The sequence below is a fragment of the Oryctolagus cuniculus genome, chromosome 3, assembly GCF_964237555.1.
Source record: "Oryctolagus cuniculus chromosome 3, mOryCun1.1, whole genome shotgun sequence".
Classification (NCBI taxonomy): domain Eukaryota; kingdom Metazoa; phylum Chordata; class Mammalia; order Lagomorpha; family Leporidae; genus Oryctolagus; species Oryctolagus cuniculus.
The window spans coordinates 48,550,597-48,573,124 of record NC_091434.1 but is presented as its reverse complement, the minus strand read 5'-3'; the positions used below and the strand labels follow the sequence as shown (position 1 = coordinate 48,573,124).

The window sequence follows — 22,528 nt, the reverse complement described above, 5'->3', positions numbered from 1 at the left end:
AGGTGTAGGTAAGGCTGAAAGCCTGTGGCAGGGTGTGACAGGAACGGAGAGACAGGAGAGGAAGGGGTTCACTGAAACTTTAGTGATTTCAGGTCAGGCACTCAGCTTTGTAAGTTTTTGATTCTCAAACTCTACTTTTCTTGGGCATGAACTGACCAGAAATGCATTTTTCCTTAGGATTTTGTGCTTTTCAGGGTTACCATATTTGTTTAAGTGACTTGCCGAGCAAACACCCATCATTCTCTTAGTCTACAAGGGAACATCCTCGGATGACAGACTAACACAGCATGGCTGTGTGCTCTTGCCCAGCGTGTGTGCACGTGCACACATGTCTGCACTCGACACACGGCAACACTGCAGCCAACAGGGTTGTTTCTACCTTGAGCTTCACATTCTCTGGTTACATGTCTCTCTTCTCATCACTTTGTGTTTAAGGCTTCTCTCCATCCATTTAATGAGCTCTCTACAATTCAGTGGGCATTAATGATATGCCAAGTACTATGCCAGTGAGTTACCTGTATTAGCTCATCTACAGAGTGACCTTGTGAGGGAAATTTTCGTTATCCTCACTGAAAGAATTGAGAAATTTGCCTGAGATCACACAATCAGGAGATGAAAAAATTCCACATACAAAAACTTACACTTTGAACACACTGGACAGTGTTTCCTAGAGGAGACAGGATTGGAGTTAGTTATAAAATGAAGCATAGCTTCAGCTATAGACATGGAAGATGGAAAACAAAATGCAGAAATTAAGTCACATTTTCACCTGGGATTAGTAATGCTTTAAATGTCAATAGCGTACAGACCTGATTAATCAAATTCAGTCTACAACAAAGTGGGGTATCTCAGATCAGTAGGAAAATACGATTGTTGGGAATTGGACTAACTAGTACTCTCCCTAACTGTCACACGATTAGCACAAATACTTGAAAACGAAACTTTTTCTAAGCATGTCTTGAAATTTCAGAAGCATTGAAGGAAAGATAGATATATTTGACTATATTTACATAATAAAGACAAACGATAAACTGAAAAATGTATAATTTAATCATTGACAAAGGACTCATTCTTAGCATGTAAAAAAATTTTAAAAGCAGAGAACAAACATTGTGTGGATAAATGGACAAGAGATATGAATTCACAGAAAAAAATCAAGTAGCCCCGAAACATAAAAAGATGCTCAACCTACTGATAATGGATGTAGATTAAAATGTCACTGAACTGTACCATTTTTTCCCTTTTTGATTGGGAATAATATGAAAGTGAAAACATACTCTTTAGTGACATGATGAGAAAACAGGAACCTTTATTCATAGCCTGAGGGGATGCAAAGCTAGAATCCCTGGATTTGGCCATTTTATATTTGAATTTACCTTATGACCCAACATTTCCGCTTCTGGCTACCTGTCTGCATGGTAGATGGTTGCAAATGACTAATGGACTACACCTCCCTTGTCATGTCTTTGGGTAATCTCCCTTTTCCGCATTGACACTGAACTTGTCCCTGTGACCTGCTTTGTCCAGAACAATAGCAAACTTAATGACCACAGAAGATTGAAAAGTTCTGGTGTCTAGGGCATGGTCTCTTTTGCTGTGCTTCAAACTCTGAGACTTTCTGAATAAATGCCTCCCAGGGGAGAGAAACCTGGAGAAGCCTGGGCTGACAGTCTGCCAGCCGCCAGAACTGAACGAGGCTATCTGGAACTACCCAGCTCCAGCTGCCTTCAGTCACGTGACACAAGGGCAGAAGGACACAGCCGAATCTTGCCAAAATTGCTGACCTACAGAATCTTGAGCTAATGACTGGTGCTTTATGACACTAAGTTTTGAGGTAGTGTGCCATATATAGCAAAATCTGATGCAGTACTACAGATGGCAAAATTATGAGATATTGCCTGTAATAAAGGCTAGAAGGAACTCGGAAGTCCACCAATTCAGGAATAGTTGAATAAACTCTTGAATAGTTGAATAAACTCATCCAGTGGACTATTAAGGCTGTGCAAAGGGGTGGGTGGAAAGATGTCCATATGTATGAAGTGATCGTCAAGATACTTTGGTTAGTGAAAAAAAAAAATGAAATACAGACTAGTACATGTAGTATGTTACCATTATTTAATAAAGAGAAATATTAAATGTATCTTTTATTTTAAAAATGAATCACTGATTTCTTATAAGGAAGGGACATGGATAGAATCTAGGCTTTCTTGAATGAATGTCTTTTTTGTAGATACAACTTTAAACCATGCAAATGTTTCACACACACAAGACACACAAAACCAAGATAAGAATGTTTACACAACAAAAGCAAAACAAATAAAACTAGTTGCTGTTGTCTTAACCATACAAAAAATAATGATTTCAAGTATTTTAAAAGCAAATTCATTTGTTTCAATTCCTAGTAGCTGTGCCTCAATGTAAGAATGAATTAAGAAATATTAATATTGCTAATAATAATATTCTGAGTATATTATATCTATTCTGCAGGATAAATAAAATGTGATTTTGTTAATGACATTAGTAATCAAGGAAAGACAAATATAGAATCTAAGATGCTAAGTAAAATTGTAAATTACATTAGATTTTAATTGGAAATGTCAGTATGAAATCATAATGTATTTTGTTTTTTCAAAAAGCTAACTTTCCTGACCAGTTTTTTTTTTTTTTTTTTTTTTTTAAGATTTACTTATTTTGGGGGGCTGGCACTCTGGTGCAGTGGGTTAACAACCTGGCCTGAAGAACGGGCATTCCCTATGGGCGCCGGTTTGAGGCCTGGCTCCTCTACTTCCGATCCAGCTCTCTGCTATGGCCTGGGAAAGCAGTAGAAGATGGCCCAAGTCCTTGGGTCCCTGAACCCATGTGGGAGACCTGGAAGAAGCTCCTGGCCCCTGGCTTCTGATTGGCACAGCTCTGGCCGCGGCGGCCAATTGGGGAGTAAACCAGTGAATGGAAGACCTCTCTCTCTTCTCTCTCTGCCTCTCCTCTCTCTGTGTAACTCTGACTTTCAACTAAATAAATCTTAAAAAAAAAAAACAACAAGATTTACTTATTTTATTTGAAAGTCAGAGTTATACAGAAAGAGAAGGAAATGCAGGGTAGGGGGAAGGGTCTTCCATCCACTGGTTCACTCCCCAGTTGGCCTCCACGGTCAGAGCTGCACCAATCCAAAGCCAGAAGCCAGGAGCTTCTTCCAGGTCTCCCACATGGGTTCAGGGGCCCAAGGACTTGGGCCATCTTCTATTGCTTTCCTAGGCCATAGCAGAGAGTGGGATCGGCACTGGCACTGCAGACAGTGGCTTTAACCGCTATGCCACAGTGCCGGCCCCTCCTGACTAGTTCTTTGGAGAGTAGTAAGGAGTAACTCTAGAACCCAGATTTTAACCTCGAAATGTCATTTTCTATTAAAATGAATAAGACCTCCTTGGAGAAATTGTAAGAAGTGTACAATATGAGATGGAAACTCTTTGTTGGACCTGAAAGAAAGGAAGCTATCAAAGAACACTAGGGAGGAGGGGGATAGTGCAGCATACTGGCGTAGTGGGTTAAGGCCTCTGCCTGTGACGCTGGCATCCCGTATGGGTGCTGGTTGTGTCTCGGCTGCTCCTCTTCCAATCCAGCTCCCTGCTAATGGCCTAGAAAAGCAGTAGAAGATGGTCCAAGTGCTTGGGCCCCTGCACCCACATGGTAGACCCAGATGAGGCTCCAGGCTCTTAGTTTCAGATTGGCACAACTGTTGCAGCCAGCTAGGGAGTGAACCAGTGGATGGAAGATTCTCTCTCTCTCTCTCTCCCCCTCTGTGTGTGTGTGTGTGTGTAACTCTGCCTTTCAGATAAATAAAAGTAAATCTTTAAATGAAGAAAGAATACTGGGGTCATTTCAAAAGGTTTTAGGAGTCAATTTAAAGGTTTTTTCTTTTTTTTGCTAAAGATGGGAAACTTGGTATATCAAAATAGTTACAATGAATTGAAACTCATGTTAAAATCTTTGAGTTTAAAAATTGCACCCAAATGCACACAAATTTAACAGTATGTTAGGAAACTCATTATTCTGAAAATAGGTAAATAAGAAGTATGAAACAATTATACTGCGTTTTCCGTAGAATCCATACCTTAGGGTAACCTAATAGTTGATATGGAATTCTTTTTAAGAAGGACCAGGTAATAAAAATATGGAATAGGAGTTTTGTAACATAATCATTTTGTTACCTCTGATGAAATAATGAATCTAGGGAATGATGACTAGTGTCTTCGCAGATCAGTCTGGAAAAGTTGAAGTGGATGGATCTAGTTGACAATTCAGGACTCCCCTTATCAATCACAAAGTACCACTGACCTCTGTATCTGAAGGTTCTGCACCCATAGACTCAACCAACTATGGGTCAAAAATACTAGAAGGAAACCACATTTGTACTGAACACAGGCAGACGTTTTCTTGTCCTTATCCTTGATGATACAGTGCAACAACTATTTGCATAGCATGCACTTTGTGGTAAGTATTATAAGTAATCTAGAATGATCTAAAGTACATGGGAGATTTACAAAGTTTAGATGAAAATACTATGCCATTTTATATATGGGACTCGAGCATCTACAGATTTTGCTGTCCGTGGAAGGTCTGAAACCAATCCCCCACAGATTCTGAGAGACCACTATAATAGATAGCCGGATATGACACACCTTCTGCTACAAATCAACAGGAAGAGCTAACACTGGTATTCTAGTACTCCATTTTAACAAGTAAAAAGCTGAAAAAACTGAAAAAAAATCTTAGATCTCTAAGAGCAGGGAGGTTACACGGCAGACACACTTTCCTGAGACTGGAGAGAGAGAGGCAAACACAGAGAATTACAGCTGTCAAAGCAGAAATCCAGGAGTGGAAACCTCTATTGGATCCAGTGCCAGGAGAGGAAACCTGATTTCTGACTGACAAAGACCTTGAGGTTCAGAGGGGAAAGTCCGTGAGAACAGCTCCTGGGTATCCTGGTCATCAGGGGTCCCCTACACTTTTGTGAGTTTTGTCTCCAGGTACTGTATCATATTCTCACAGTGAATGACAAAGAAAAACTCTCTCCTGTTTCTGGCAGAGGGAAAAGGAAAATGGCCATTTTGAAATGTACCGTAACATTCTCTGAGTAAGGTCTGCCTCCAGGACAAACAACTTAACCAGAATTTTATCTACTGTCAGAGCTTACCTGACCTTAAGAAAGGGAAGTACACAACTCCAGCCTATTTCAATCATCCTGACACACTTAAGAGGCATAGGGAGAACTGAGAAGCACTTGTGAAGTTCACAGCCCAGAGGCAGAGACTTGCAAGAAAACCAAGATGTAAGAATATAGAATATTTTCTCTCCTTCAGGACTTTATCACCACATCACAAAAGACCATTTATAGCAGTTCTTTATACCTAGTACATCATGACCAGCTATAACAACAATAACAGAAGTGACAAGGAACGCCAAAAAGGCAAATACCCCCACATCTTGAATACACATAGCAGGCATCAGAACCAAACTCAGATATAGCAGGGATGTTGGATTTACCAGACTGAAAATTTAACATACTTGTGATTAATATGCAAGGGACTCTAACAAATAAAGTAGACGGCATGAAGAACAGATGACCAATGTAAGTGGAGAGATGGAAATTCTGAGAAGGAATAAAAAAATAAATGTGGGCGATAAAAACACCATAACAGAAATGAAGAATACCTTAGAAGGGCTAATTTGTAGATTGAACGTACTACTGAGGAAAGAATCTCCAAGTTTGAGACTATCTCAATAGAAATCTACAAAATTGAAAAGCAAAGAGGGAAAAAGACCAGAGCCAGTGCAGGTGGGAAAAGGACAGAACAACCAAGAAGTGTGGAACATGGACAAGAGGTAAAAATATGTGCAATGGTAATACAACCAGGAGAAGAAAGAAGAAGGCACAGGTAAAATAAATGAAACAATGACTGAAAATTTCCCCAACTATTATCCAACACCAAATCACATTCCAGGAAACTCACAGAAGACAAAGTAGGATAAACGCCAGAAAAAGCTACACCCGAAAATAGCACATTCAAGCTACAGAAAATGAAAGAGAAAGACAAGACTCTGAAAGAAGTTAGAGGAATAAATAATCTTATATAGAGGATCACAGATAACACATATCCAAATTCTCAGTATCCACGCAAACAAGAGGAGAATGTGTTAAGAGAAAAATCCTCCAACCTGGAAAGATACCAGGAAAATAATCCTTCAAAAAATGAAGGAAAAACATGAACTTTCTCAGGCAAACACAAAGAGAATGTGTTGTCAGAAGACCTGCCTTTCAACAAACAGTAAAAATTCTCTAGAGGCAAGGAAAATGATATAGATCTGAACCTTGAATATATGTACAGAATGCAAAAGTATTGAAGGAACAGTGAAGGTAAGACAAAACCTTTTATTTTTATTACTCTTTCTTTATCTAACAGATATTTCTTCAAAATAATAATACCAAGAACATATTTGATTATTCTTGCTTTCTACATATCAGCTTATATATGTGTGTATATATAGGAAAAGAATAAAGTCATTGATGCACGGGATAGGAAAAGGAATTAGAATTATTTTGCTATTGTAAGATGTCCACATGATCCATGAAGTGATATGGTGCTCTTTAAAAGTGGACCTGAAGTAGTTGTAAATGTATATTGCAAGCTTTAGGGAAGTCTCTCTCTCTCTCTCTCTCTCTCTCTCTCTCTCTCTCTCTCATACACACACACATACACACACACACAAGCTAACTGATACACTAACAAAGCAAAGCAAATAGACTCATGTCAAATGCTCAACTGAAACCTCTGGATCACTTGGGTTCAAATCATGAGCCAGAAACCATACAATAATTTAAAGAGGGAAAGCTTAACATAAAGATTTATTTAGTATCAAAGAATTGAGGACTGAGGGAGTAAATTCTGAAGCACAGAGGAATGGGAGAGGTAAGGAGCAGCTATGACCTCTGGGTCTCACAGGAAGTTCAGTTAAGGAAGGATAAAATCTAGAGTGGCCCTTCCTCCACCCAAAGTTGAGAGCCAGATCTCAGAGAAGTTGCATTTGTGGCTACTGGGTAGTGAAGGAGTTCACTGGGGTTGTACGGACTACAAGGGGAGGGCAGAGTGGTGATGGGAAGACATCTGCTGGGCACCTATGAGAGTTACTGGACTGTTGGGCGCGTCAGTTACCAGCTGTACTCCTGTCTCACAAGTTGTACCATTTTTCACTATAGGAACAAGCAGAGAATACCGCAGAGCCAGAAAAGTCACGTTTCCACCAAGTCCCTCTGGTGCCCTCTACTGGCCAAGTTTAACGTCTTCCCAGTTGGCAAAAAAATCTGGTCATAGGGTCCAGCTCCAGTATCATACATTGGAAGAAAAAGTATGGATTGTTTGGGGGCTGGGGTATAATACATTGATAACTGGTCCCCACACTGAATTATTTTAAGATGAAATAACAGGATGTCTGTGATTTGCTTCAAGATAATTTTGTTGGGGGTAGAAGAAGCAAGATGTTTTTAAGATAATTGTTGAAGATGAAGGATTGATATAAAAGAGTCCATTATACTCTGTTTATTCATTTTCATAATTTTAAAATTTAAAAATATGAATGGACACATTATCATCCCCAAGTAAGCCAAAGCTTTCCCCTAATCATCTAGGTCTGCTCAGAATCAGGCGGGGCTAAGAACATACCTCATGTTCCCTGAATACACTTGACTGGGAAGATGGGACTATCACTCTGGCTGGGGATGGGAGAAGAAGGGATTTTCCTCGCATGGAGACATTTGGGATTGGAACTAGGAAGCCATCCAGGTAGACATGTGCTCTTAGCATTGAACGGGGCTGGCAAAATAATTGCCTTATATAAGTTTAAGAGTGCCAAGCACTGACAACAGTGGCTAAGCTATCCTAAGCATTATGAACCTGCTTGTTGTTTCTGTTTTGTGTTAATGATCTCTGCATCATCAAACCTGGAGCAGGCACTACTGTAACTCAGCCTTAGCCTCCCAAAGGAGAAAGCTGACCAGGACCTCACTGTGTCCTCCATTTCCCCTGTTCCTGGTGTTTTTAGGAAAGGAAGACAACAGTGGCACCGGCTTCCTCAGCAAAGACTGATGATAGAGATGCTGCCAGCAGTCTTGGAGTTAGAAAGGTGATGATTGCAATAATGCTGGCCACAGGGAGGGCAGCGGAGTGCCCTGCAGGACCCTGTGGAGCCCTGAGGAGTTCAGCAGCAACTGGGCACTGGGGTCCTGAGTAGGCACCCACAGGTATGGCAGGGAGTAGGAGCCATCATGCCTATGGTCCAGGATGAGGTGGAGGTCACGCCAAGGAGTTTGCTAACTAGTGGAAGGAAGTTGATTGAACATCGCATGGAGGCTTTTGGAGGATAGGATTTCATTTCCTACCGCCGAGGTGGTGGTAGTATCTGTGTGGGTAGCAAGTGTGTGTGCCACAAGCAGGCAGACATGCATGTGTGAGTGTGGACATTGAGTTGTGTGGCATCAGGGGCAATGGGAGGATACAATCTCTGGCAAAGGGAGCAAGACTTCACATTTAGGTTAAATACGTGATTAAGTGAACATCAGTTGATAATCAGCTCCATAGATGTTTCCCCTCTACAGTGAAGCTGGGTTTCATACACATTTCATTTATGGTGAATCACTCAAAGTGCTTGACTTAGCAGATAAGCTAGCTCAAAAACTAATGAGACAATATAGGAGAGAGAAGGGACAAAAGTACTCATTGAAATTTTAAAAATTATTTATTTAAGAGGCAGAAAGAGACAGAGAGCCCCCAACTGCTTGTTTACTCTGCCAGTGCCTGCAACCAAGAGACTGTAGCTGAAGCCAGATCTTCTACCTAGGAGCGGGAGCCCAATCACTTGAGCTCTGCTTCCCAGGGTCTGCATTAGCAGCAATCTGGAGTTAGGTATTGACCCCAAGAATACTATTGTTGTTGCTTAAATATTTATTTATTTGAAAGGCAGAGCAACAGAGAGAAAGAGAGAGAGAAAGAGTCAGAGACACAGAGAGAGATGGATAAAGAGTCAGAGAGACAGAGAGAGAGAAAGAGAGAGAGAAATCCATCTACTGATGCCCTTCCTAAATGCCCATTGGGTTAGACCAAAGCCAAGAGCCAAGAACTCCACCTGGATCTCCATGTGGGTGGCAGGGGCCAAAATACTTGGGACATCCTTCTTACTGCCTTCCTAAGAGCCTTACTTAGCAGGAATCTGGATCAGAAGTGGAGTATCCTGGACTCAAACCAGCACTCCAATATAGGATGCCAGCACGGCAAGTAATAGCCTAACCTGCTGCACCACAATGCTGGCCTTAACCACAGGGTATTCTATGATGGAGTGTGGGCATCCTAACTGTTGTCTTAACCCTTAGGCTAAACACCCACCAGCGGTACTCATTTTAGTAGTGTATCTACTCTGACACCAAATGGGGCTCCTTTGGGTCATATGGGTCCTCACATGGCTCTCCCAGTGCAACACCTTGCAGCTCTGTGGAATGCTAGCCCTTAAAGATCTGATTTTGGTTTTAATAATGCAAAGCAACCAGCTTATCTAGAACACAATGAAGAATATCAATTTCTCTCTTTTCATAGGAAAATGAAATTTCAGAATTGTATTTTATGTCTCATATTAAGTGGAATCCTATATAAGTAATGGATTGTATAGTTAGAACTATGAATTCCATTTTAGTGTAAGGGAAGCTTTGATAATCTAGGTGATAAAAGATTTTGTTTCATATGGTGACTTTAGACCCTATCCTTGCACAACATGTCTCCTCTGTATGATTCTTTTTTATAAATAGGAAATCAAACACTTGCTTCCTTTGAGTGTGGTGAATGAGTGTTGCATTTACTATTTTGTTTCATACAAAGCTAAAGTGACTCCCTAAGGAGCAGGAAAGGACAGGAAGAACACTGAAAAGTGAAAATGAAGCTTAAATGTAGCATCTGGGGGAAGAAAGGGTCAAAGGTTTGGAAAGCATCCCTTGTCAATATCTCAAAGGGAATAAACAGTAATGGGTATGGGTAGCAATGAAAGAGACCTGCCACAAGGAAGTGAACTTGGCTATGTGTACTGAGAAGCCTAAGTCTGATGTTAGTGCCCAGACGTGACTATAAGCAGTTTATCATCTGAGCCATCTGTGCACACCCGGACCCCTACCTACATTTTAGCCCTCTATGAAAAGGCATAAGACACCCATTAATGCAAAGCAATCCTGTGGCTGCTGCTTAGGAGGCACGAATGTGCTTTTGACTCTGCCTGTGGCCTTTACTCTGCTTTTTCTGGAGCCCTCCTTGGAATTAGCAACACCTTTGGGGGCTTCAGGCGTGGCTGTGTTTTTTGTTAACTGAAGACAGAAGAGCCCCTGGGTAGGGAAGTCCAACTGGGCTCTTTGCTGGGGTTCACAAGCATGTGGCCCAATTCAAATGATTTGAGGGCGAGAGGAAAGCGATGGGAAAGGGTGAGAATCGTTCGGACAGGAATGGAACTGGAACCTGACCCAGAACAAAGCCTTCATGATCAGGGCAAGAAGAACGGTTGAGTATGAGGCAGCAACTGTTCCCGGAATCGCTCCTTAGCCTTGCTGCTGGCTGGATCGTGCGGAAGGACAGCACTGTGGAGGCAGGGGAAAGTGCTGATGCACTGCACTGTGGAACACGTGAGCACGCGGCATTGCTCTATGATTCTTGTAGACGGGGTCAAACACTGCTTAGGCCGAAGGAGAGGAGACCGTCCATCCATCTGCACACCAGACCCACCTGGGGATCCAGGCGGTTGCTAACTGGGGAGTGTCCACTCCTGGTCCTGTGGAAGTGGTAGGGCTGCCGCTGAGCTCAGGGGTCACAGGAGGCAGAGGTGCCCAAGCACTGGAGCAGCTGCGACCCTCGGATTGTGGGGGCTCCTGCCTTTCCTGAGCTGGGAAAACAATTCTCAGGCAGTTGGAATGCTCTGCAGTGTAGGTTAAAGCGAACACTTTTTTGGTTTTCAGTTTTTCTGGGCTTCAAGTGATTTCCTTACACAAAGCCTGGAATTATGTGACTTTATAAAAAAGTAGTTTCAGATGCATTACTGTAAAATAAATTTATTATTCCCTAACATTCCAATTTGTTTTACCTGTCAGTGATGTAAGCCTCTTGTTGTGTGACAGAAGCTTGTGTGTCTCTTGACTTTCCCATAGCGTTTTCTTTAGACTTTAGAATGTTTCTGATACAAACTATGCTTCAAAATAAGAAAATACATTGGGCGATTCCCTGATACTTTTCAAGAGCAGCTTAGGGAGAAAATCAGTTTTCCAAGTTTGTTGTATATAATTTCCACACAAACCTCCTAAAGCAAAATCAATATGCAATAAAATCCTGGGCGCTGGAACTATCGCTGTCAGTTTCTCACGGAGAAGTGTATTAGATCCAATTCCCCATTCGACTTGTGCACATTTTGTGTCCAGATACCCTTTTTGAAAACCCAGAATGAAAATGCCTGATACTTTCTGCACAACTTATTTCCTGTACTTTTTTTTTCTGCTTCCAGTAGAAGATTTGCAAAGTAGCATAATACATTTTTTAAAAAAGTATTCAAGAAAGAAGGAGAGAGAGTCAATTTACAAGAATAATTGACTGCTTTTCCTGATTATGGAAGGAGGAAAATACAAAAAGAAGTCAGCAGGCAGGGCCCTGTTCTGTGCTATTGACTTCTTATCGCCATCCTAACCTCTCTCGCAGGTTGGGTCAGGATGCAGTTCCTCCAGTTCTGCAGGAGGCCAACCTGACCTTTGGCTGGGCTGCCTAAAGGCCCGGTGCTTCCTCCCGCCCAGGGGGCCTGGGTGCAGCCATGCAAACGTTGCTGGTTAATCACGGGCAGGTCCTGTCTCCTGACTTCCTGTTTACTTTCCTCCACCATCACACTCAGAGCCTTGCTTCGAGCTTCCAGGAATTAATAAAGGAAAAGACAAACAGACTACTGAGATTCTAATTAACTTTGATATGGATTTATGTGTAAAATTGGGCGAGTCACTGATTTTTAATAAATGGGAGAGAAAACCTTAGATTAATGTAATAGCTGAGAACACAGGAACCAGAACTTTGATGCTTGCTTAATTCTTTCTCCCAACCCATGTCATTTGGAGGGGAAAAAAAAAAAAAATCAAAGACCATTATGAAGGGGGAAAGGAAGAGGGATTATGCAAATTAAAAGTGCACAGGACTAAATCATTAGTCTTGTGCAAATGAGCTGCTCCTTCTTGTACTTTTCAGAAGTGTTTTGGGGCTATATTTGCAGAGGATTCATTCCTGAAAATAATGAGAAATGGAGGCATGATGAAAAAGAACATGACTATAAATGAGCTGATCTTTCTATGTATTACAAGCAGTTCAAAAAAAAAAAAAAAAAGAAAGAAAGAAATAACAGCACTTGGGGTCCAGCAAGAACTTGGCCTTTTTATTTTAATATCCATCTTTTAAATGAAGCAACAGCAATGAACTAGTGACATGCACATGTTGAGTTCCCCCTCTTCCACCTCTTCCAGGCACTATGGCAGGAGTCTGGGCCATTATGTCTGCTTTTCCAGCTGTTCTCACTAGGGGTCTGTTCCCTCTTTCGCCCTGGATTGGAGACTGAGCGGAGTGCAGGGTTCTGACTGCTAACAGGAGCATCTCAGTAGTAGCGGTGGCCCTCTGGGCTCTCCAGCCTCTCATTTTCCCATGTGATGGAATGTTCCAGTGTTGAATAGCATCAAGGTTAAATAATTTAGCCTACATCTCCCTTTTGCCTGTTTGCAGACAGCTAATAGAGATAAAGATTTATTTTGAGTGGTTGTACAGATTAAGTATTCAATTTTTTTCCTAAACGATAAACTGACATCCTGATAGATTTGAAGCAATGCACAAGGCCCTATTTGTTTGATTAACCTTGACTGTGGATGCTTTTGTAGCTTAGGCAGCTGGTTTGAACAAACTTGTAATTTCACAGCCTTACAAAAAAGTCATTAATCTTTTATTGTTTTATAAAGCAGGAACTTAGTGTGTACTTACTGATAATGAGGGGACATGTGTAGGTTGACATAATTTATTGATACTTTATTTCACACCTGAGTTCTTATGGACAAATGCTTATAAATAACATCCTGGGATGTACATGTTTTCTCACCTGTAGTATTTTTTTTTTTTTTAGAATGAAACCTCAAGATTGTATTGTCATTGAGATTTTTGAGAAAAGTAACTAATAGTGGTTCAGAGTTTGGAGCTGATTTCTGGCTTTGCCTATTATTTGTGTGCAACTTTGTGTAAGTCATGTAACCTCTCCAAACTCAATTTCTTAAGCTCAAAGATGGAAACATCATTTGTATACCAAAGTTGTTCTGTCTGAAATGAAGTAATATGTTGGAATTGTTTAGGCCAGTGTTTACCACATAGTAAACTACTTAATAGCATAGCTGTTATTATTATTCCTAGAACTCCCTGGGTTAAGTATACATATATTAAAATATTGATGCATATTGTCAAAGTTCATCTTGAATTTGAGTTGTGGGATTCATTCATGAACGTGCTGTAGTTAAAGGTGATACGGATGTGCACACATGTAAAAGTCGGCCCTAGCATCGACCTGTCTTGCATACATTCTCCCACTATCTGCTTTTTTCCTTTGGAGAACCTCTTTTCCCTCATTCCCAGTCTGTGCAGTTCAGTGAGGTTGACTCTATCCTCTGACCTCAGAAGGAAGCAGGAGTACATGAGCAAGTGTAGGAAATCAAAAGATCATATCCCTCACTTCCCCTGCACAGCAACTGGGTCGGTAAAGGCAGCGTGATGATCTGGGTCACTGAGAACCCACCCTTGGATGTTATTGACTGATTGGGAAAGTGACCTTTTGCTGGTGTTGCTAAGCTTAGAGCTGCTCTTGACCATCTTTGTTCCAGAATAGAAAGAATCTACTAGACCACGAAGTATGGAGAAAGCCAGTGCTAAAATACGGAGAACTTCCCGTATGAACACTTGGAAGCAACTTGTCCGGACATTTGAATTGGGTGAGTCAGTATATTTCGTTTATGGACAAATGACTTTGTATCAGGTCTTTATTAAAGGGTGGCCAGTTCGTCCCAATTATGTCGTGTTCTTCAAGGCCACATCCTGTATGAGGAATAGGCAGGATCTCTGTCAAGTTAAATATTTATGTCCCAGGATGTTTCTGTACCACCATAGGCCCAAGTCACAATAGTTAAATCAATACCCTGTTTCATGCTGTCATTGAATAAGGGCCTGTACTGGGCAGGTTTAGGTTTCCTTCAAAACCGTGACTGAAGCCACTGTCACCTGTAGGTTACCTGGTAACCAACCATAGTTCTATGAATGTATGTGCTTGTGAAAGTGAAGGGAGGAAATTTATTTATTTATTTTAAAGACAGAGAGAGAGAGAGAGGGCACCCATTTGTTGGTTCACTCCTCAAATGCCCAGAACACCTAGCACTAGGCCACACTGAAGTCAGGAGCCTGTCACTCAATCTGGGTCTCTCATGTGAGTGGCAGGGACTCAACTGGTTGAGGCGTCATCTGCTGCCTCCTAGGGTGCACATTATCACGAAGCTGGAATCGGAAGTGGAGCCAGGACTCAAACCCAGGCACTTGGATATGAGATGCAAGGATCCCAAGCTGTGTCTCAACCACTGTGCCAAATGCCCACCCTTAATAAAAAAAAAATTTTAAAGTCAAATGAGTTGGGAATGGCGCTGTGGCATAGCAGGTAAAGCTGCCATCTGCAGTGCCGGAATCTCAGATGGGTACCAGTTCGAGTCCCGGCTACTGCACTTTAGATCCAGCTCCCTGCTAATGCACCTGGGGAAGCAGCAGAAGACGGCCTGAGTGCTTGGACCCCTGCATCAATGTGGGAGGCCTGGAAGATGCTTCTGGCTCCTGGCTTTGGACCAGCCCATTCTGGCCATTTGGGAAGTGAACCAGCATATGGAAGATCTCTCTCTCTCTCTGTTTCTCCCTTCCTCTCTCTCTGTAACTCTGACTTCCAAATAAATACATAAATCTTTTAAAATAGAAAAGCTGAATGCATTGTGGAAATGCAAGTCTTCATAACTGTCTATATTAATTTCTTCCCTGTATGTTAGCATTGCAAAGCACAAGTATTATTTACTTTTTTTTATTTTTATTTGTGCATACGGAACACAGAAAGGCTGAAACAGAGGGCCCATGCCTAGAGGCAACGGAAGGTAATGTCAATACCAGACAGAAAGCTCTGAGCCATGGTCTAAGGCATTTGCACTTAATTCTCTGCAATGAAGAGCCTATTATGTATGTTTCGAAGGAGAGTTTCTAGAAGACTATGAAGGCGGCACTAGGCAGCCGACAGTCAACAGGAAGAGACTAAAGGCAAGGGAATCAGTTACTGGGGAACTGTAGAAATTTAGGTTGAGATGAAGAATTGGGACAGTGGGAATAGAACGGAAGTAAAAATGGGAGAGACATTGAGAAGGAGGAGTGAATGAGCCTGGGCCTCCCCAACACTTGAGCAGTAACTGAGAGAAGAGCATACAATTCATTCAAAAAACAGAAAACAAACTGCAAGAAAGATGAGTTGGGATTTTACACTGATCTGAATCCTTTTCTATTTGGCTTTCAGTTCTCTTAGAAGTTGAGTGTCATCCGCGGAGAGGGAGGTAACCAGGAGGTGGTCCAGGCACAAAAAAACAGCTCTCCCACAGCTGTACTTAGAAAGGAAAGTATGAAAAATAACATTAACAGCAATAACTTTCACCCACTCTTGTGATTGTGCTAACATATCCAAAGAAGAAATGGCTTGTTAGGAAGGGGGTTGTCTGGTAAGGAAATCAAGAAAAAAGAAAGTCATGGAGACAAAGTTTGGCAGTTCCCCGCAAGTACTGTTTGGAGGGGCATGAGTCTCTGGGGCTGGTGTGATTGGCAGATATGGTCTAGAGTGTTCCGGATGGATGCCCCAGGCTGCTTATGCTACTTCATAGTTTGTTCTAACTTTTTGCTCTCTGCATTCAGCCTTCTGATTATAATTTGGATCCCCATTTTAATTTCTATGTAGGAAGAGGAATTCCTTGGGAGTAGCAGGCCCCTTTTTGTTATCTCACATGACATTGTTCCTTCTGAGCTTCCAAAGGGTTGAGTCATCATCCCCCTGTGCTGTCCAGCCCTGCGGCACAGGCGAGACTGCCAGCCTGTCTGTGACACCCAGGGCCAGTCTCTGCCTGTTGGTAAGGCCTCATGACAGATAGATGGCTGCTATTCACAATGACTTTTCCATAAACTCTTCTCCTCAACTGTGCACCCTCCCTAACTCACTGCATTCCAGGCAACCAAGAATCCAGCAACAAGCTTTCCAGTCTGCTAGGAAGCTGTCCCACACTGCAAGAATCAATAGCTGGGGCATTTTTTTTTTCACATGGAGAATTTGAAGGCATCACTCAACTCCTATTTACTTTGTTCAGTTGTGTGTGTGTGTGTGTGTGTGTGTGTGTTCATAAAAGTTACTCTTAATCATTATAGAAAAAAAAATAATGAGGAAGGAAAAAAAAAGTTAATGCCCCTAACCAGAGGCAAGCATAGTTCACATTTTGGCATATTTTCTCTCAGGCAATTTCATTTTTACTTTTAATTTATATGCAGTTTTAAAAGGTTCATTATCTGGTTCCCAATTCCACTGTAGATTAGAACTGGCAATTTAGAGAAAGGGAAGAGAAAGAAAAGTCGTAAAAAGTAGAACAATTTGTTAAAATGCATAGTGTTCTGGAGGCATTTATTTAATGGGCCACAACCATGCACAGCTCAGTAACTCCTGGGGTCAGTCACTGTATTATAATTGTTACAGTAATAAGTGTATATCTTGATGACCTCAAATCATCATTAAATGATTAAATTATGTCTGGTATACTGTTGGAAGTTAGAGACATAGAGAATATACTTTTTTTATTTTTTTTATTTTTTATTTACTTTTTGACAGAGTGGACAGTGAGAGAGAGAGACAGAGAGAAAGGTCTTCCTTTGCCATTGGTTCACCCTCCAATGGCCGCCATGGCCGGCACACTGTGGCCAGCGCACCACGCTGATCTGATGGCAGGAGCCAGGTACTTATCCTGGTCTCCCATGGGGTGCAGGGCCCAAGGACTTGGGCCATCCTCCAGTGTACTCCCTGGCCACAGCAGAGAGCTGGCCTGGAAGAGGGGCAACCAGGACAGAATCCAGCGCCCCGACCGGGTGTGCCGGCGCCGCTAGGTAGAGGATTAGCCTGGAACCCGCAAGGCGGAGGATTAGCCTAGTGAGCCGCGGCACCAGCCCGAGAATATACTTTTGAACTATATCATTGAAGCTGGTTCAAATGCATTTGAAGTAAACTAGCTGTCTGCAATATAGATAAAGGGACTACAAAAACTTTATGGAAAAATGGAATGAAAAGATAAGTTTATTCTGGTGCAAAAAAAAAAAAAAAAAAAAAAAACCCAAGAAATCCATGGATAGCTTTTTCATAATATGTGTTGTCCAGGATCTTTGTGAATACCCTTGATAGACTTCTTCCTTTTCTCTAGGTTCCACATCCATTCTATGCTCTCCCACTTTGGAGCAGCCATGCTGTTGATGGTATTGACCACACCTTTTGTTCCAAACAAAGGCTTTCCTTGTCCTAACCTGGCTAATCATGCTAATCAGTTCTCCATGTGAATTGCCTAAGTAGCTGACTCAAGAATGAGCTTGCAGCCATGCCCTACAGCAAGAGCTCATAGCATTTCTCTGACTACAGAGATGACCCAGAGGTAGGTGCTGATTCCAATCAGCCAGAATAAAGCCGTGAAGGACTCTTCCATGACTGGGGGAGAGAGGCTGTCTTCTTCGGCCATCTGTACATGCATTTGAGCCCTGGAACTACTATAATCCTATGTTTCCATGTGTTCTGATTTGAGAATTTGTGTCTCTCCATAATCCATTTTGAAACTTACTCCTCAAGGCAATAGTATTAAGAAGTGGGACTTTGGGGCTGGTGCTGTGGCATACTGAGTAAAGCCACTGCCTGCTGTGCTGGCCTCTGTTATAGGCTCTGGTTAGGCTCCCAGCTGATCCACTTCTGATCCAGCTCCCCGCTAATGCGCCTGGGGAAGCAGCAGAGCATGGCCCAAGTCCTTGGGCCCCTGCACCCACATGGGAGGCCGGGAAGAAGCTCCAGGCTCCTGGCTTCGGATCAGCCGAGCTCTGATTGTTGTGGCCATTTGGGGAGTGAACCAGTGGAGGAAGTCTCTCTCTCTTCCTCTCTTTTCTTTCTCTCTCTGCCTCTGCTTCTCTGTAACTCTGCCTTTCCAATAAGTACGTAAGTCCTTAAAAAAAAAAAACAAAGAAGTGGGGCTTTCAAAATGTCGTCAGATCATGAGGGCTCTGTCTTCATTGCTGAGAATATTGTCCTTACACACAGGCTCAAGTGAACCAGCTTTTCCTTTTTGCTCCGTCCATATGTGAAAATGCAGCAAGACGCACCATCTTGGAAGCAGAAAGTATTCACCCGAAAATTGAACTTTGCAGCATCTCTGTTATGGCCCAGCTTCTAGAACTGTAAGAAATACATTTTTCGTTTATATATTATCTATTCTAAAGTATTTTGTTCAGCAGCATGAACCAACGAAGACAGCACAAAACCTTGCTTAAGGTTTAATGCAACTCCTAGAAGGAAATAGAAGAAGTAGATAAAAATAGAAGCCAGAATTCTGAAATTCACTCTATCTCTGGACATGACTCATTAATTTCCATCTATGTTTAGGCTGGTTTGGTTTGTGTATCTTGTTCCTTGCAGTAGGAAGTGCAAATGTTTTGCTGCACCTTGTTGGAAGTGATGAGAGGTGACCAGCACTTAAATGTTCAGTAGTCCGCTGTGAACATGGATCTAACATTCAGAACACCAGTCAGGAATATTCACCAGTAAGTGAATATTGGTGGAGTGTGTTTGGAATAATCAGAATGGGTCAGGACTTGCTGGGAGGAAAGACAGGGACATCTGAATACTGAAACTTGAGTTAGCCTTGGGAGGAGGAATTAGAAATAGTGAAGGGCTGGAGAGGCAGGGAGAGAGGCAGAATAGTGCCATCCCATTGTTCTTGATGAAGAAGAAGTTGCCAGGAAGAGCTGGTAGTCTACAATGTGAAATACTTCATAGGCACAAAGACAACCAATGAGCAAGATGAGCCAGGTAAGTTGGAGGTGACTGATGACTTGGGATACACAGAAACAAACAGTAGGTGACTTTGGATGGCATCATATTTGTGATAAATATGATGTCTCTGGAAAACACTGGCACAAAACAAAATAGAGTCACAGTGACAGACACAAAGTAGTTTCTTTTTTTCTACTTCTATTTGCTCAGTAGAAAAATCCAGAATTAAAAAAAAATTTTTTCATACATTTCTGGGAGACTCCAGGGTCTTTCTTGTATTCCTTCAAACCACTGGTTTCTAAGTCGACCATTTTTCTTCTTTGGTGATACTGGCAAAGGCAGAGGGCAGGGCAGAGAAGACAGTTCTGGAAGATTAGCTAGACAATGCTCCATTTACATAGCTTGCGGCATTCACCTGGGAGTGCCACCACCATCAGAGCAGAGATAGTTCTCAGCACTGCAGATCAGAAATTCAGAAATTCCAGTTACCAGCATGTGGAAAGAGGGCCATCCCTTTGGGCAGCTTGGCATTACCAAAACTCTCAGATGCTTGTCTCCTATAGACCAAATCATCACATTTTAGAGATAAGCATGCCTGGATTGGCAGAAGTTTGGTGAACAGGGAACCCCAAACTTCAGGAATAATTTAATTCAAGTAATTGTCTGAGGATACATTGAGATACTCTAGGGATGTTGTTGCCAAGAAACTCAACATGTTAGTGTTGAATCAAAATTTCTTCTCCCCTGGGCAACACTTGCACAGTTATTTGTCAACATTTTCTTCCTCAAGCATTCTGTTTTTTTCTCCTGTTTCTTTGGCTTGTCATCTTCTAGTCATGTGGTTTTTCTCCCAAATGTGAGCCTGATGTACTTGATTAGGATTCTACTTACAGTCAAACGCTGGTTCTGCCTCTTTGAGACTGTTCACAGTCACCTTGATTTCACAAGTGTTCACAAACATCGCCTTCATACATTTTTAAAGACAATCTTTGGAGTTGATTCCTACAGTTGAAACAGTGCTGTGGATATTTTCTAGTTTATTCATCTCATAAATATTTAATGTATGCCTCCTCTGTGTTTGGTACTGTGCTAGATGCTGGGGTAATAATAATTAGGAAGACAGGCACAATCTGATCCCTCCTAGCTTCTAATGTTGAGTGCTGGGTGATAGTTCTCTCTGCTCCTTGGATGTTGTGATGGTTGCTATTGCCACTGGGGCTCAAAACGGAAATGCGTCTGTGAGTGTCCATGGATGTCTGTCCAGTGATGGTCAGTTTTTCTTGTTGATGGCTTTTTGTAACCAAGTACTTTTCGCCAGGGAGTCAGAAGGGTCGGTTGGGTCTGACCCAAGTCCAGGCCAGAGCAGTCAGATGGGCATGGTGGAGGGTGCCATCTTCCAATGCTGCTAAGACTGGTAGCTTCAGTGCTAACTGTTCTGACCCACTAACTTCTGAAAACTTTAGCATTTTCTCACTCTTTCATTGCCTAACTTTCATCTAGGACTCACTGTTCCCAACCCTACAACTACATCTTGACTCTTCCCTTAGGATGAATTCTTTCTCAGGAAATTCTGCTTTGCCTGTTGCAATGGACCCTGGCTTATCTTCTCCACCATTCCTGCAGGTATGTGGGGATATCCTAAACTCCCCAGTAAACAAAAACTAGGGCCAAGTCAATGCACCTGTAACAGATTGATTTAATTGTATCAACACAAGACACATGTACATTCACACAGAAAATTAATCCAGGGTTTGGCAAAGGAAATTTCACAAGCAGAAGGAAGGAAGGAAATGATAAAGAGAAAGAAATGAAGCGGGGAGGGGGGGTGGAGAGAAAAAAAATGAATTTTAGTGTAGAAATCAAGAAGTTGAGTACTTAATAAATGCTTAAAGATTAAAGATAGAACAAATGTATGGAAGCAGTGATTAAAGTTTCTTAAGATTCTGATAGATTTTGTGGAGTACATGTTATATAAACATAACTTTCATTCTAGAATGGATGAAGAGAAACAAGGCAGTTACTTGCCAATGCACATATTATAGCTGGAATATATAACGTGATAAGAACGTGATAGGAACATTTACAAATTTACTTTAGATTTCCAAGGATGGAAATGTCATTTCTCCAGAAACTTCAGATGGCTAGATTGAGCCAGATTTGTATTAACCATGTCTGAAATCAACAAGGAAAATCAAAGAACAGAAATTGCTTATCCAGAATGGAAGAAGGCTGCAGCATCAGCTGGAAAGTCAGACTGCGACAGGCTTTTCCCATCACTGAGAGGCAGAGCCACATGCTGTGATACGCTGAGGCCCCTGCTGTGAAACGGTGTTCTGCACATTTGCTGCGTTTGTTGTATTGCGGGATCTTTGCATTTTATGATTCCAGCAATAAGCAGCAGAATATGTGAACTGAGGACAGGTATATTAAAGAGATCTTGTAGCTTTTGGTTGCACATATTTAAACTGCTTAGAAACAGTAGTCCCAGCTTCCTTTCTTTTGTCCTTTGTATGTGTTTAATCTGTTACAAAGTGTATCTCTGCTTTGCAAAGCAATAACAAGGAGGCTGATCTTCGTATTCAGAAAAAAGAGGCAGACATGTCAGGACTGCTGCACTCAAGAGAACATCATCTAGTGGGAGGAAAGAAACAGATCTCAAGAGGCTATTTCTTTCGAAGCTAAAAATCCTTACTCTAAGTTTAATTGCATAGCCCTAAGCACAGAGCCACTTGCCCAGCTGCAGAAGCAAAAGAATTTTCAGACAAACTCTGGAATGATGTGGGTAGGTTGCTAGTCAGAGGTCTCTATGGTTAGAAAAGGGCTTGAACCTCTCCCATGTGTCCCTCTTCTATCTCAAGACTTTTACTCTGGGAGGCCGGAGCTGTGGCATAGAAAGGTGAGCCTCTGCCTGTAGTGCCAGCATCCCATGTGGGCGCTGCTTCGAGTCCCAGCTGCTCCACTTTCTATTCATCTCCCTGCTAATGGCCTGGGAAGGCAGCGGAGGATGGCCCAAGTGCTTGGGCCCCTGCACCCACATGGGAGACCCAGAAGAAGCTCCTGCCTCCTAGTTTGGCCTGGCCTAGCCCTGGCCATTGCAGCCATTTGGAGAGTGAATCAATGGATGGAAGATCTCTCTCTCCCTCAATCTCTCCTCTCTCTCTCTCTCTAACTCTGCCTTTCAAATAAATAAATCTTAAAAAAAAAAAAAGAAAAAAGAGCTTAACTCTGAAGTGAGATGAAAGTTCCTGAGGTAGATGACAGGAATGACTCTGTGACAGTGGAATCATGCTGTACATGGAATTCCAAAATAATAACAGTATTATTC

The 22,528-nt window shown here is 41.9% G+C and overlaps 1 long non-coding RNA gene across 5 annotated transcripts in view; it reads left to right on the top strand.

Moving 5' to 3' along the window:
* The first annotated feature begins 3,056 nt into the window (after positions 1–3,056).
* Positions 3,057–22,528, top strand: part of LOC108176872 (uncharacterized) — a 37,551-nt gene continuing 18,079 nt past the window's right edge. For 3 of the 5 annotated variants that reach the window (XR_011387183.1, XR_011387185.1, XR_011387181.1), the window contains exons 1-4: positions 3,057–6,412; positions 7,253–14,065; positions 15,667–17,821; positions 18,472–18,608. This is a non-coding gene — a long non-coding RNA (uncharacterized lncRNA). The remainder of the gene's footprint in view (positions 6,413–7,252; positions 14,066–15,666; positions 17,822–18,471; positions 18,609–22,528) is intronic. The other 2 variants (XR_011387182.1, XR_011387184.1) reach the window with 2 other exon arrangements.